General features: G+C 49.0%; 1 long non-coding RNA gene across 2 annotated transcripts in view; it reads left to right on the forward strand.

Annotated features, from left to right (window-relative positions):
• LOC123616730 (uncharacterized) overlaps window positions 1-12,276 on the forward strand; it is a 63,685-nt gene extending 51,409 nt beyond the window's left edge. The window contains exons 1-4 of one of the 2 annotated variants that reach the window (XR_006724752.2): window positions 1,688-1,793; window positions 7,990-8,138; window positions 9,390-9,413; window positions 10,574-12,276. This is a non-coding gene — a long non-coding RNA (uncharacterized LOC123616730). Of the gene's footprint in view, window positions 1-1,687; window positions 1,794-7,989; window positions 8,139-9,389; window positions 9,414-10,573 lie in introns of those variants that run through there. The other variant, XR_012506867.1, reaches the window with a different exon arrangement.
• Window positions 12,277-13,891: the final 1,615 nt, after the last annotated feature.

A 13,891-nucleotide genomic window follows, 5' to 3' on the forward strand; every position in this document is an offset into this window, starting at 1 on the left:
GTATTCCATTGTGTAAATATACCACATCTTTATCCAGTCTTCTGTCGATGGACATTTAGGCTGCTTCCCTGTCTTGGCTACTGTAAATAGTGCTGCTGTGAACATTGGGGTGCATGTGTCCTTCTGAATTAGATAGAACACTGCATTCTTGATGCTCTTAAAAGTGTGTGGAGAAAAGAGAAGTGATATGTATGGGATTCAAGGATTTGGGGATTTAGAAAACGGTAAGTTGGTTGTTATTGTTTTTACCCACCCCCATCTTCCCATTCTTCCCTCTTTCCTTCTGTATCTCTGCCAGTTTTTTCTTTCATTCAGCTCTTTTTTATTGAGCACCTACTGTCTGCCAGGTTCTTCAGGCACTGTCTTAGACCCTGGGGATACAAGATTGAGCAAAACTGTCATTGTCCCTCTTGCACAGGGCTTACAGTCTAGAATGAAAACTGATAATTGAACGACCTCAGAAAAGCTGCAATGCTTTGAAGGGCACCATAGGGGCTGCTACAAGGATGTGTGTGTGCATGTGTATGTGTGTGTGTAGAGATCTGACCAAGTCAGGGGCTGTCAAATAGGCCTCCCCACAGACATGGCATTGGAGCTGATTGCTGAAGGGCCAGCAGGAGCTCTTGGGGTGGAGGCTGGGCTGGGACAGGGGCACCCCCACAAGAAGAGGAAACAGGATGTGCAAAGGCCCTGAGCAAATGCAGGAAAACTTGTACAGGTGGGGCCCAGAGACGGTGACTGGGGTGAGACACAGGCTCTGTTATACAGGATCTAGAAGTTTAGTAAGGTTTTTCATCTTGATGCTGAATGCACTGGGAAGCCACTGCAGGTTTTTTGTTTTTTGGGGTTTTTTTGGGGGTGGGGGAGCAGATCTGCATTGTAAAGAGATTGGCTGGCTGCTGCTTGGAGAAGGGACCTCCCTGGGGCCGGGGCGGAAGCGGGGAGATCAGGGCAGGCAGGGGGCAGAGATGCGGGTAGTGTGGAGGCTGAGAGACATGCATCACAAGAAATTTGGGAGGTAAAACTGTCAGGATATAGGCAGTTGTTAAATGGTTGTAAATACTTAAAGGATTTCCTCCACCAAGTGAGAAATCCCCAGGCTCAGGGAGGCAGCTGCTCCGCTCCCACCAAACAGGGCACATCAAGCCCCAAGCACGGTCCCTGGGAAGCTGCTGTCTGTGTGTAAACACCGATTTTCCACCAACATCGCATCACAGAGGATTTATTTAGTGCGTGCTGTGGGCCAGCGCTGGGCGGGGCACCACGGACCCTCTGTCCTCCTCATGCTGATGGGGACACAAGATGAGTGCTAAGGCTGCAAGAATAGCTGGACCCGGCATCCACAATGCCAGACATCTGCAGGAGAGGCAGCGCGGACTGCATGCTTCCAGATGCTTCCAAGGACCCCCAAGTTGCTGCAGCCAAAAAGATATTCATGTTTCTTGTGGTTAAAGGAGGCTCCTTTGTCCTGCAGAAGTTTGTCACATGTCCCATCAATATCCACGAGCAGAAGAACTAGGATTTCCTCTGAATGACTTCAAACGTCTATGTGCAAGTGGCCAGAAATTCAGATATTTTCCCATAGAATAAGAATGCCTTGGAAGTGTTGGGAAATCACACAGCTTGCAGACTGAATTTTTCAGGTTTTAGCCAGATGGCAGGGCTTGGAGAGTGCTGATTTAGCCCTGTCTGCGCAGCCATTCTGCAAACCCGGAATGACAGCTTCTCTTCTGGAAGCCCACGGAGACTGCTGAAATGATAAGGAATGAGTTTCTCCCCTTGCCTAGCTGCAGGTATCCTGGCCTTCGTTAGCAGGATCACGAGGTCTGCCCTCGCCAGGTCCTGGGGTCCCAGCTCTTTGGGGGATGAGGGAACGGGGTGCTTCCTCCACTCCTGGGCTGAGCCCTGCCGAACGATCTCGCTTGTACTGCAGACCCACCCAGTGGATGGAGGCAAGGAGGTGACGAGAGGGCTCGGGAGGGGGAAAAAGTACAGCTCTCCCAGTGTTTCCGGGGCTGGACCCCGTGGGTGCTCTTTTTCCAACAAAGGCTGGCAGATAAGAAGCGAAGCTGCCGGAGATTTGTTGGTCTGACTTTACCGATTTGAAAAGTGCATTCCATGCTTTAAATGGCACTCTTGGCATTTCCTATCCTCTCTACGGGTCCCCCCAAATCCACCAGGCTGCAAATATTATTGCCTTAGAAAACTAGGGAAGTGCTGTATTGGTGGCAGCACGGATAGAGAAAGTAAATGCATTGTTTGCCAAAAATGCATGGACATGTGTGAAGATATTTAGGCTCAGACTTAAAAATTCTTATAAAGGCTACTTTTAGAATGATCCTGTTAATCCAGACCTATTTCCTTTTATGGAAAATAGTTCTTAATAAAGATTCCATCACCCTTAGTCAACCTTTCGATTCAAGGATTTCTTTCATGTCTTATACGAGGGGAAATTTCTCTCTCAGGACTGCTGGTGGATTTGTTCCCCTCGAGAGAGAACACATTTACTGCTGCTCCTTTAATGTGGGGGAGGGGAGAATGAAAGAGGGATCCTCTTCCCTCTGGTTTGTTTTCTTGAGCTTGTAATTTTAAAATATCTTCTTTCAGGATACCTTATATATTGACTCTCACGGCACAGAAGTCAAGCACAGGGGCCTTTGACACCTGACACGTCTGCCTCCTACTGTGAAATCACAACAGTGCAGCCAGGAATAGCTGGGGAAGAACCCCAGCCTCCGGTGCAGTTGTGTGATTTCCTATGATAGATAGCTTGGACGAATGCTAATCAAAATTACTTTCTGGTTCTATCTTATTCAGCAAGACGAATGCATGACACGGCCCCAGAGGCTGGGATTTAATTTGCAGATGTCTTTGCTCATGGTTGTCTGACCATGTTGCAGCCCCCCTCCTCTCTGTGCACACAGGAGTGGGGTGTAGGCCCCTCTGTCACGGCATCCTGGCCTCCTCACCTGCTGACCTGTTTCTGCCACCCAGGTACCACCCGCCATGTTCTTTCAGAGAAGCGTCTCTGGACATTTACACCCCAGAAAGCAAAAGGGCTCCCAGTGATCTGAAGACAGTGATGCTGATGGTGGGCATAACCATTCTCATCTCGAGGGTCCCCCTCTTCCAGCAGGCTGGTGGACGTAGGTGATCCAATCAGCAGGGAGAGAAGAGAAAATGTTTTTGTTTTTGTTTTTTTTTTAAACTGGATATTTGGACCACAAGATGAAATCTCAAGAGACTGCAGCTTGAGAAACCATTATCCACGTGGGTTGAAGGATTTCAGAGAGACTCCCCAGTAGGGCAAGCAGATCAGCTAAGGTGATGTCACTGCAGTTTGGGGACTCAGCCTATGACATCAGGGAAAAGGGAAAGCTGATTTCAGCTGCATGAAATGGCAAATGTGAACAGTGATTTACAAGCGCAGACTACTGCAAGCTGGCTTCGGGCTTTGCTGCCCTCTGTTTTAGTAGCTTTGTGAGAAGGACCAGTTAAAACCACCCCAAGGCCAAGTTTACGGATTATCTATTTGATGGGAACGAATTCCCTTGGCGTGAGCCTTGCAGGATCACCAGCGATGGCTCATCTGAGTAGGCAGCGCTGCCCTGGAGTGAGAGCGATTCCGCAGCACGGACGCTGTTCCCCTCCTAGGTCTTAAACTTTCACTGCGAGACAGACAACCAGGAAAGTAGGAAATCGAAACAAGCTATGTTTAGCTGAATTTTACGTACCATAATCTCTTTACCAGGATCCAGCCAGGCAGGAATGCTCAGATCGGTGGGTTCTGGCACAAATCCATTCCAGAGGGCAGTAATTTACAACTTAGCACCGTTCTGGACTCTTCCTGAGAGTGAGGTTAAATGACCCAAGAAAAACATCACTCTGCACCAGAACGAGCAAGGCGGGTCTTCTAAAGGGTGGTCTCGGGGGTAGGCTGTCACCCAGGGAAACGCAAGCTCAGATACCACTCCCAAGTCCTGGTAAAGGTCGGGCCTCGTTCCTGTTTGCAGTGGTTGACAGTGTGGTGAGTTATGACATCTGAGGGAGAAGCGGGGCTTCGCCTTTTTGTTCCCACCTCACCAATGAATCTTGAGTCAATCAAAGCCAGGACTGTTCCACCTTCCTCCCAACGCCCAGCCTTGGGCGTGATGGGCCCAGTGGAGAGATGTAAGGACCTTCTGCCTCCAGCTTGACGTGCAAAGATACCCAGAGCGTCGGAAGGCAGGTTGAACAGGTGGGCCCAGGCGGAGAAAGAAACAGGACAAAGGTTCGAAAGTTCGTTGGTTAAAATAGCTTGATGTAAAAGTGAGTTTCTTAAAAGAGTCTGAGAGGGCCCCCGAAATACCATCTGACAGGGCTTCTAAACAGACGAGTGAGATGTTGAAATTATTTTAAGACAGATGCCTTTTTAAACTGCATCCAGAACACCTCTGGGGGCTCCGAATGGCGCAGTTCCTCAAGCAGGAGGTACTTTATCTTCACAACATCTGGAACTGTCAAGAGGGAGCGCGGCCGATCTCAGCAGATGCAGGCGCTTCTGCATGAAAGTTCTCCAACAAATCATGACCATAATCGCAGAACAACGCGAGTGTTTCACACACAGCAACAGAGAGGAGGCAGCTCTGGCAGGGAGGAAAACTTACTGTCACCTCCTTACCCTCCTCCACTTTTACTGCTGAATCAACTCTTGAAAGCAACTTCTCCGCTGCTCTCCACCAAGCAGCTAACAACCGCAAGCAAGTTTATTTTCTCGGCTTGTAGGAGGTGATTGACGTGACAGTTTTTTTTTTTTCTTTTCCTTCGGGTAAAATTTCCTCTGTCCCATAAATCTGCAGGCTTGACAGAGTTGGGTTAATCTGTGCTGTTGCTCAAAGGAATCTCCACACTTCCTTGCTTTGGGTTTTCTACCGGTCTTGTTGGAAGGAGGGGTGGGGACAGTGACAGCCCCTTGATACGTGAAGGTGGCCTCTGCAGCCCCACACTGCCTTCTAAGTGTGGCCAAAGTCAGATCTGGTTGGGGTACCCAGCTGGACGCTGAGCACTCAGCCAGAGAAGGGCCTTCCCGTATAAACTATGATGCTACCCACAATGGTTGAATTGATCTTTTCAAGGGCAAAGGCTCAAAGGAGCCTTAAAAACCTGTGGCTCAGTGCATTGTTTAAATTTTTTGTGTGTGTGTAACCGCATGCCAGACCACTGCAGAAATAAAAGCGAGAGGACCCCGCAAGGAGCTGGATGAGAACTTCACACCACTTTTCTATAAATTCTAGTGATAAAAAGAACTGCTGATCATAAGGATGATAACCATAAATGCTTTAATCAGTTTTGCTAAAGCATTTTGCAGCTTGTGGGACAGAGGGAAAAGCAAAATAGGCTGTTGAAAGCTTTGGGAATTATAAGAGTCTCTTTGGTCAACACAAGAAGGATGGAAACTTCCAGGGTAAGGAAAAAGCTGGTGTTACATTGAAGTCTCCTTCATCATCGCCGTTTGAGCTCTGCTTCCAGGGCAAACCAGCCACCGTCCTGCTTGTCAAATGCATTCTTTAAATGGCAAGGGGAGCGGTTCTCCTGGACCTTGAGTAAGGTGGGCTGCCTGGGCCGTGTTAGGGTTGAGGAAACCCAGTCGGGCATGGCTAGGGGTGGCGATGATTTCAGGGGTCAAATATTTAAGCATCAGCTGCCTCCATGAAGCCAGCTTCGGCTCTGACACCTCTGTTAGGGCCGGAGGGGCAGGAAGCCCTGGGCTGCTGTTCTGTGCTTCCAAGAGCTCAGTTTCTTCCCCCTCTGTTTCTCGGAGAGGAACGGCCCGAGTGAGAACAGGCAACCCCACAACTTGTACCGCCCTGTGGTAGTTTCACGCCATGACAGATATTCCCATGCTGGGGACCTTAGTCTCCATGCTTGTGAGAGACATCTCCCAAGGCCCCTGGGTCCCCCTTGTCATGCCACAGCCCACGGGATACCTTTAGGGGAGTGTGGGCCATCACCCTAGCATGTGTTTTCAAAGTTCGAGTTTTCTCAGAACCACCGACACCAGGACTCTCATTCTGAGCAGTAGAGTCATGGCCATGCGGCTGAACCAGAACACACAGCAGCCAGGGCCAACGGTGACGTCCCAAGTCCAACACTCATCGACAGGCGGAGGGTCGGGAAGGAGAGTGGCTGTCCACCGACGCGGACAAAGCATTCTCAGCGTTTGCATTTTCTCCCAGCCTGTACATCTCCCAAACGTTCCTTTTTGCACAGCATGCCCCCCACCCCCAATTTTATATGGAGCAGATGGTCTTCAAAGAAATCAAGGAGCAGAAGCTGCAAAAGGCTTACAGAAAAAAAAAAAAAAAAAGACAGTGAAACTCATATATTTCTTCAAACGATAAGATGAACTGCAGATGTTTGCTGAAGGGTGATGGTGCTGCCTACAACTTAAGGCTCGACTTAAAAGGAGCGTCCACTTGTGTTTAGCGTTGGACAAGCCTGGTAGCTGTCAGGGCGTGATTTATGGAAGCTGTTTGTGAGATTTTATGTCACTGGGGACTTGGCAATGGAGAGGCTCTGCCGTTCTGCCTGCAAAGCATCTTTCTCTGGGACCCAGGCATGGAATCCCTGATGGAAATGTGGTACCGCCTGCAGCCAGGCAAGATGGATGCAGCCGTCCTGGGTTCAGCCTGCAGGTCCCTGAGCTTCCTGCATGCTGATCGGTGTACCCTCTGGCTCCTGAGCCTCCCTTCCCATCCTCCGCAGGGTCCTTGGTCTTGGAGAACAGAGTTCTGTTCTTACCTGACACCTGCAGTCAGATTAATCTCACAATAAGCTTGACAACGTTGCTAAAAGAGAAACAGTTGTCTGTTGCAAGACCCAGCTGCATATAGAAAACAGCTGCTTGCTGGGCATGGTTTTTAAAAATAGGAAGAAAAGAATCACTACAAAGCGTTAAATAATGAACATCAAGCATGTATTGGAAGGGCCAGCAGAAGCCTGTAATTAACACAACTGTAGTATCTGCATTTCCTTTAAAAGCTTCTTTTTCAAGACTTGTTGTAACTTGGTCATAAATACTTATTACAAACTGAAACTCGGGAAACTCCACTGAATGCTGTCTCCTCTCCTGTCCCTTTGCTTTCCAAGGTGGATTCTTTACAATGCAAAGAGAGTAGTGCACTGGGGATACACACATGCTCTCCTGAGCACACGCTGTTGTACGCATCTGTGCAAACGCAGACACCTCGCCCATAGCACGTGTGCACGGGGCTCTGCCCCAGGCTACGAAGGGGTGGCTTTGAGGCAGAGGCCGCCAAGCCTCAGGCAGAAACAGCAGGAGAAGGCCCCAGCAGGCCTCTGGCCTCTGCAGCAGAAATGTGGGGAGCCTTTGAAGTTACCACAACTCAGGTGGAAACCCCTCACAGCGGCCCTGGGAGGAAGTCATTCGTTTTCAAACAAAGGGGAAAATTCCTCGGGACCCTGGTGTTTTCACTAAAACAAACCTCTGGAAAGTTATTCTCCAGAGGATCAAGGCCCAGCTGTTCCCCATCTCCACAAGGCTGGGGAGAGAGGAAGCGGACTGCCTGTACGACAGGAGAGGTGGAGGCTAGATGGAAGCTAGCACCGCCAGATGGGCGGGGACCATGGCTTGGGAACCAGGGAGACACTGGTGGTTTTCAAAGCCCATGTGGCTGCGTTCAGAGGCGGGAAGATGGATGATACAGCTTTTCAAGATCTGTTCTGTGTTCCTGGTGAAAATAGCAAGCTGTTGCCTCTTCACCCTGACACTGGGTTTGCTCAATGTGGAGCTCAGGTTGAAAGCTGGAAGGGGACTCCTGGCCCAGCTCCTCGTCCCTCCCCGGTTCAGGCAGAACCATGTCCCAAAGCCTCCAAGGCCATGAGAATCTTGTCAAAAGACTTCAAATTATCCAGTAGTGGACATGTGTCATTTTGTTTCATTCTGTTTCCACCACCCTACCTCTCAATCCCTTTCCTTTCCTTGCATAGGAGCCTCTCGTGCTGTGAATGAGTCGGGGCCAACGCCTCCTCCCATTTCCGAGGCTGAGGAGTCATGTCCCTCTGCGGCTGGACCATCGGGCCCTGGTGCTGTAGACGGAGCTTGTCTCGGCTTCATTCTGGGGTCGCGCCCCTGGAAGGTCAGTTCCAGGGGAAGGATGCGTGTTGTGCAGCTTGTCTGTATAATGCTGTTGGGGAGGTGATGTTAGATGGGACAGACAACCACATGGGGCGCCCCTCTGTTTGGGTGCACCTAACTGGGCTCACGTTTGAAGGCTGAGTGGATCCCATTAACCAGCCCTGTGCAGATGAATAATAAAGGCCTGCGGGCAGCTGGCCAGGGTCGGGGGAGGCAGGGCCAGCACTCTTTCATGAAAATCATGGAGTCGTGGGACACAGATTGATGGCTTCACAGACTGAGCTGGGCTCACATCTATCTGAGTGATCTTGGGCAAGGCTCAGCCTCTCCTCATCTTTAGACCATGAGCCCTTACAGGATTGCAGTGCAGATCAGATGAGCCTCAGTGCTGGGCATATAGGAGGTGCTCAGTAAGTGGTGAGAGCTCCACCAGCCAGAGGGAGAAAAAGACATGGATTGAGTTTTGTGGGGAACAGAGTGGGGTGATCTGCAAATGGAAAATGTCTGTCTCTCAAATAGCAGATTCCTCCCCAGTTATCCTGTTTGCAGAGCCTAACGGAGGAGCTGGAGCATTCACGCCCGCATCCCCGGTCCATCCCCTTCCCTTCCCAGTCCTGCACTCTGGGGCCATCACTGATCTGCATGCACTGAATCTCCCGGGGTCCCTGCCCTCTGGCTTTTGGGTTTGGCCAATTGCAGACTGGCTCCAGCTCTCATGGGGCTCCGAAAACACCATTTCCTTCATGCCAAGGGGCGGATGCAGCTTCCTGCTGTTGCTGATCTCTGGGACTTTGATTTCCCCAGCAGTTCTTTAAACCCTGTTCATATTTCTGTCCATGGCCCCTCTATTAAATTAACCCTGGAATCTCATCTGACAGTGCTTTCTCTTTCCTGCTGGAAGACTGGAAAAGAAAGAGACTGGACACAGATAGAATCAATCTAGGAAGACTCCCTGAAGGAGAATGTCTCTTCTTCACATTTTTGGAGGAGAAGTGCAGTGGTTTGGTAGAGACAGAGAGTAGAAGGCTGCTGTCCCTGTAAGGGAGATTGCAGTCAGTGAAAGCTTAGGAGTTAGAATCCATGTGGGCTCTTCAATGGGGATGGTGAGGTCCTCATCAACAGGACATCCCTGCAGAGTCAGGAAGGGAGAGAATAATGATACTAACATATAAAACCGCTGTCATTGATTTATTGTCTGCTGCATAACAAGCATTCACAAGAGTGTGATGAGTAAATTATCACTATTTTACAGGTGCGATATGGAGGCTGAGAGAAGGTAAGCACCTTGCTCGAGGTCACATCACACAGTGGAGTTGGGATTCATAAGGTCTGCTTGGTACCCAGGAAGGCTGCCCAACGGTCCCAGGCTGCCCAGGGCTGAAGGCTTTCCTGGCATGGGGGGCCCTCCTTGCTGAGTTAATGGTATGATCTGTTGGGTAGCGGTGGAGAGTTAGTGAAACTGGGCATGAAGAGTCATCCCTGTAATAAATAAAGTTAATTTTCTTACCACAAAAGACCCACTAAAACTGATTGGTAAGAGTGGAAGCACATGAGTGAGAAAGAAAGATGGAGAAGAAAAACTACCGATTCGATTCCAATTGTCTTGGGGCAGCAGGGAGGGGGTGCGGTCAATCCAAACAGCAGCTGCTCCAACAACGTTTCTCTTTTGTCTTGGGAATGCGACATCGTCCTTCCCTCCAACAGACTTACCTTCATGATTCTTTTTTGGCTCCAACTAATAATAAATGGAGGGTGAATTCTTCAAGCACAGAGGACCATGGGTATGGGTCCTAGGGGAGAAAAATTGTGGTATCTGTATTCTGTGAGATTCGAAGGAGAGGTAAGCCTCATGACAAGGCAGAATGTGGCCTCTGGGGACTCTGGAATTACAAACATTGCCACCCCTTAGATCTGCCATTAACTCAAAATCAGCAGGTAAGTTTGGGATGTGTGGTGTTGCCTTTGCGGCTCCGGGATCACCCCAGGTCCAGCCAAGATGCCCTATCCTCATAACAGCAGGGAAACTGCCACGTGTGGGGCTCCTGTTACCTTTGCTCCAGCTGTGTTATAGGCATTCTTTTAAATGCTCTGGAAAACCATTTAGAGCAGGTGTTATTAATCCAATTTTCAAGATGAGGAAACTGAGGAAGAGAGAAATTAAGGAAGTTCTCCAGGGACCTCGAGTGTGACACTGGCAGGTCTGGGCTCCACTGTGATCAAATCCTGAACCAGGCTACAGGTGCACCGCACCTGAGTGCCCAGGGGTGATGGATGGCCGTGTCAGTAACATTATGAGGTCCTGTATTCCACCAGTGGGAGGGTGGGCTTCTGGAGTTGCTGAAGAACTTGGGCGGACGTTTTATGTTCCTCACCACTCCCATGATAACTACTCCTCCCACGTCATGTTCCTCTGACTACTTGCATTTGTACCCACAGTACCCTGTTCAGATGGCCTTCCTTCCTTTGACCATCTGGGCAGCCTCTTCTCATCATTCAAGACTCAGCTCAAGCACCACCTCCATGGATAAAGCTTTCCTACCCCCCCAGTCTGGATGAGGTCTGCCGTTCTGGGATCTCTTCCTATCCCATTTGGACTGTTACCCCAACATTGATTGTTTTATAATCTTCTGGTGACTTTTCTGCCACCCCCCACCAACCCTAGACTGTGAGCTCCTTTAGAGGTGTGGCAGTGTTTTCTTCAATGCTCAGCGCTGTTTGTGGAGTGAATAAATGACAAAGATCAGAATGTCCCAGGAGCTCTGGCTGGGGCATGTTGATTTCCATCACTGCTGGTAGCAGCTGGAAGGCCCTCTGCAGCATCTTAAAGTTGCTTTATGCTAGATTTCCCCACATGTGCCTTATGACCCTTAGTGAGAGGCTTTAGCTATTTTGGTGCAGTTATTCACCAGCCAGTGCCACAACTAGGTGCCGTCTTTGGCGTGCTCTTAATTAATGGTGGTGATTTTGGAAGGGAGAAAAAAATGTACCCAGGAATGGCTGTCATCTCATTGTATCACTCTCCTGAGGTTTCATGAAAGAGACCTCAAAGGGCAGGGAGAGCTTAGATGCGAGCTGAGCTAGAAGAGGTATTTTTCATGAGATTCTTCTCTGAAGAAGGATCCAAGCTCTATAAATATGTGATGGGTTAAAACTGAAGGGAGAGACTGATTCACCAATTTCTGTTCAGCCCACAGTGGGTCATTGCCTGTTTAGAGAGGACTTTCTGCCTGGGTCCCTCTGAAGCAGTTGACACCTGTGGGGCTGGGTTCGGGGAGAGGTGGTCAGAAGGCTGAGCTTCTGACACGTCTACCACTTCCCCACTGCGCGCTACTGGGTGGCACCGGGTGAGAGCGTAATCCTTCTGGCTTTGGCATCTCTAAGATGGCAGTGGTGATCATGAGGCTGCTGGTGAACCTCTGCCAGCCTTCCCTGTAGATCTGGACTGAGTGTGGCTTGCACATACTTTCAAATGCAAATGAACACATCCTCATTTTATGGTTAAAATCAAAGCTGAAGAACCACAAGTCTGCTTCAAACACTTCTGCTCACAAAGCTCACACAGCTCTCTGGATCACAGACAGCCCCTGATGCTGAGTTCATACCTACGAGGTGTGCCACAGGGCTGGACCACCTGGGGTAGCCAGCACTGATGTGAACCCGTCAGTGACGGGGGGGCTGCAGTTCCTCCATCAGTGATATGAGTTATGTCAGTTTGTTGGGCTTTCCATCTCGATCAGGACTATTCCCTTGTGGAAGTGCTGCTCGAACTGGGCTTGCTGATGCCAGCAATGTACATATGATTTAATTAATCAATAGGCATTAATGACTGATAATTAAGGCCTAACCTGGATGCTGGAAAAAAATCTCACAAACAAACCTAGAAATGGAATAATTTCCTTGCGTCTGACTGTCCTCCCTTGCCTGTGGACCGTAGCTGAGGATCAGCTGCTCTCTACAATATGGGTTGTAAATAAAATAAAATGCACCTCTTAATATATTACCTAGAATCCATTTATTGCACTTTTCATCCACTGGAAAAACTTGAGCTCTGTCAGTATGAAATTTGTCCTTGATCTCTAATCTGAAGGTCATCTGTTGAAGAGAAAGCCCTCTCTGATGGTTGGTGTAGGTGGTAAACTTCCACAGGATTCACTGTCTAGAAAATCCGGGCTTCTGTTGCATTCATCCTTCTTTGATTATCAAAAACTTTCCTCCACTGCTAACACTCAGGAACAATGTCGTAAGTAACTTCCAATTAAAGTTCTCCATATGTGGCAAAAATTGTAATGAATGAGTAAGTAAAGCCTGCATAATGGAAGCCTATTAGCCAAGTGAATATACTCTTTTAAGTCAAATTTCTATACCTTCTTTGTATTATCTCCCATCAGAAGAGAACGTGCAATTACCAATTTTATCTTATCTCGGGCTCATTATTAAAGAGTAGTAAAGGAAACTTCATTCTAGGAGCCATAATGTGATTTTTGATTAATAGGGGGATTCTTATGTGACAAGAATATTTCTCTGAGGCAGACTGCCCATGGATTTCTGCCTGAGCTGGCTTGTACCAGGGAGCTACATCTCAGGTGGAACAACCACCCAGCAGTAGAAGCTATGTTTCCACACGGGGGTCAGATTCTTAAGGTGAGAAGAGTGGGGCAAAAGTTGACATTGGCTTTGGGGACACTGCTGTTTATTTCATTGATCCCAATCATAATCTCAAACCCAACACTGATTCTTGTCCAAGAGGGAACAGCCCATAGCCCATGGTCTTCAGTCACCTCTTCCAGCCTCTGTTGGAAGCCTGAGTGTTAAACTCTTCTACATCTGCCTTTGTCTTGAGTAGGGGGCGGTCTAGGCACATTCTGGGCGCCCAGCAGGGATCTGTGAGTTAAATGACCAAGTGTCAACACTGCCTCCCACCACCAACTGCACATGAAAATGGTTTGAACTTGAATTCCAGTCCTTCAAGCCAGCCACTTCCGGAGAGATGCTGTAAGGAACTTGCCCTTCGCTCTGAGTGGCTGGTGTTTATGCCAGTGATCTGGGGAGCGGTGGGTAGGGAACAGGAGAGGGTTGTCCCAGTTGCCCTCTGGTCAGTGCCCTCCTCTTTGCAGGATGTGGCAAAGCCCCATTCCTCAGAGCCCAGATGGTTTCCTTTGGGTCCGGCACTGCTCTTACCAGCTACATGGCACTGAGCACACATTTAACCCCTCTGAGCATCATTTCCTCAGCTGGAAGCAGGGATCCTACGTCCTGGGAGAATTATTGTGAGGGTTGAGGCAGTGTTTTAGCAGATAGGCATCACCATGATGGATGAAGTTCTTGACCTGATGGACTGGGTTCCTTACGTGGTCTGATTCATGTGCTCTCATGAATTCATGTCCCTCTCTTTGAGGCTGCTCTGCTGGTCATGGTCACCTCCCATCCCCAGGGTAGGCGTGGTCAACCTAAGCTGCTGAGATGGGATTTAATTCTGTGGAGAAACTTTATTTTCCATCATTCGGCAGAGTAACTCAGATACCTAAACGAGAACATGCCATTCCACTAGAAGTTTTCTTTCTAGAAAATTATCATAATGGAACTAATGAAGAAGCATAGAAGGTACATGCAGACAATTCTCACTGAAGCATTGTTTTCAAGAGCAAAAAACTGGAAGAAAGTAATAATGGGAAAGGCTGCTGGTTATAGACCCTGTCGTACACCTAAACCGCGGAGTCCCGTGCAGCCGATTCAGGACAACGGTGTAGGAGACCG

The sequence above is a fragment of the Camelus bactrianus genome, chromosome 5 (assembly GCF_048773025.1).
Source record: "Camelus bactrianus isolate YW-2024 breed Bactrian camel chromosome 5, ASM4877302v1, whole genome shotgun sequence".
Taxonomy (NCBI): domain Eukaryota; kingdom Metazoa; phylum Chordata; class Mammalia; order Artiodactyla; family Camelidae; genus Camelus; species Camelus bactrianus.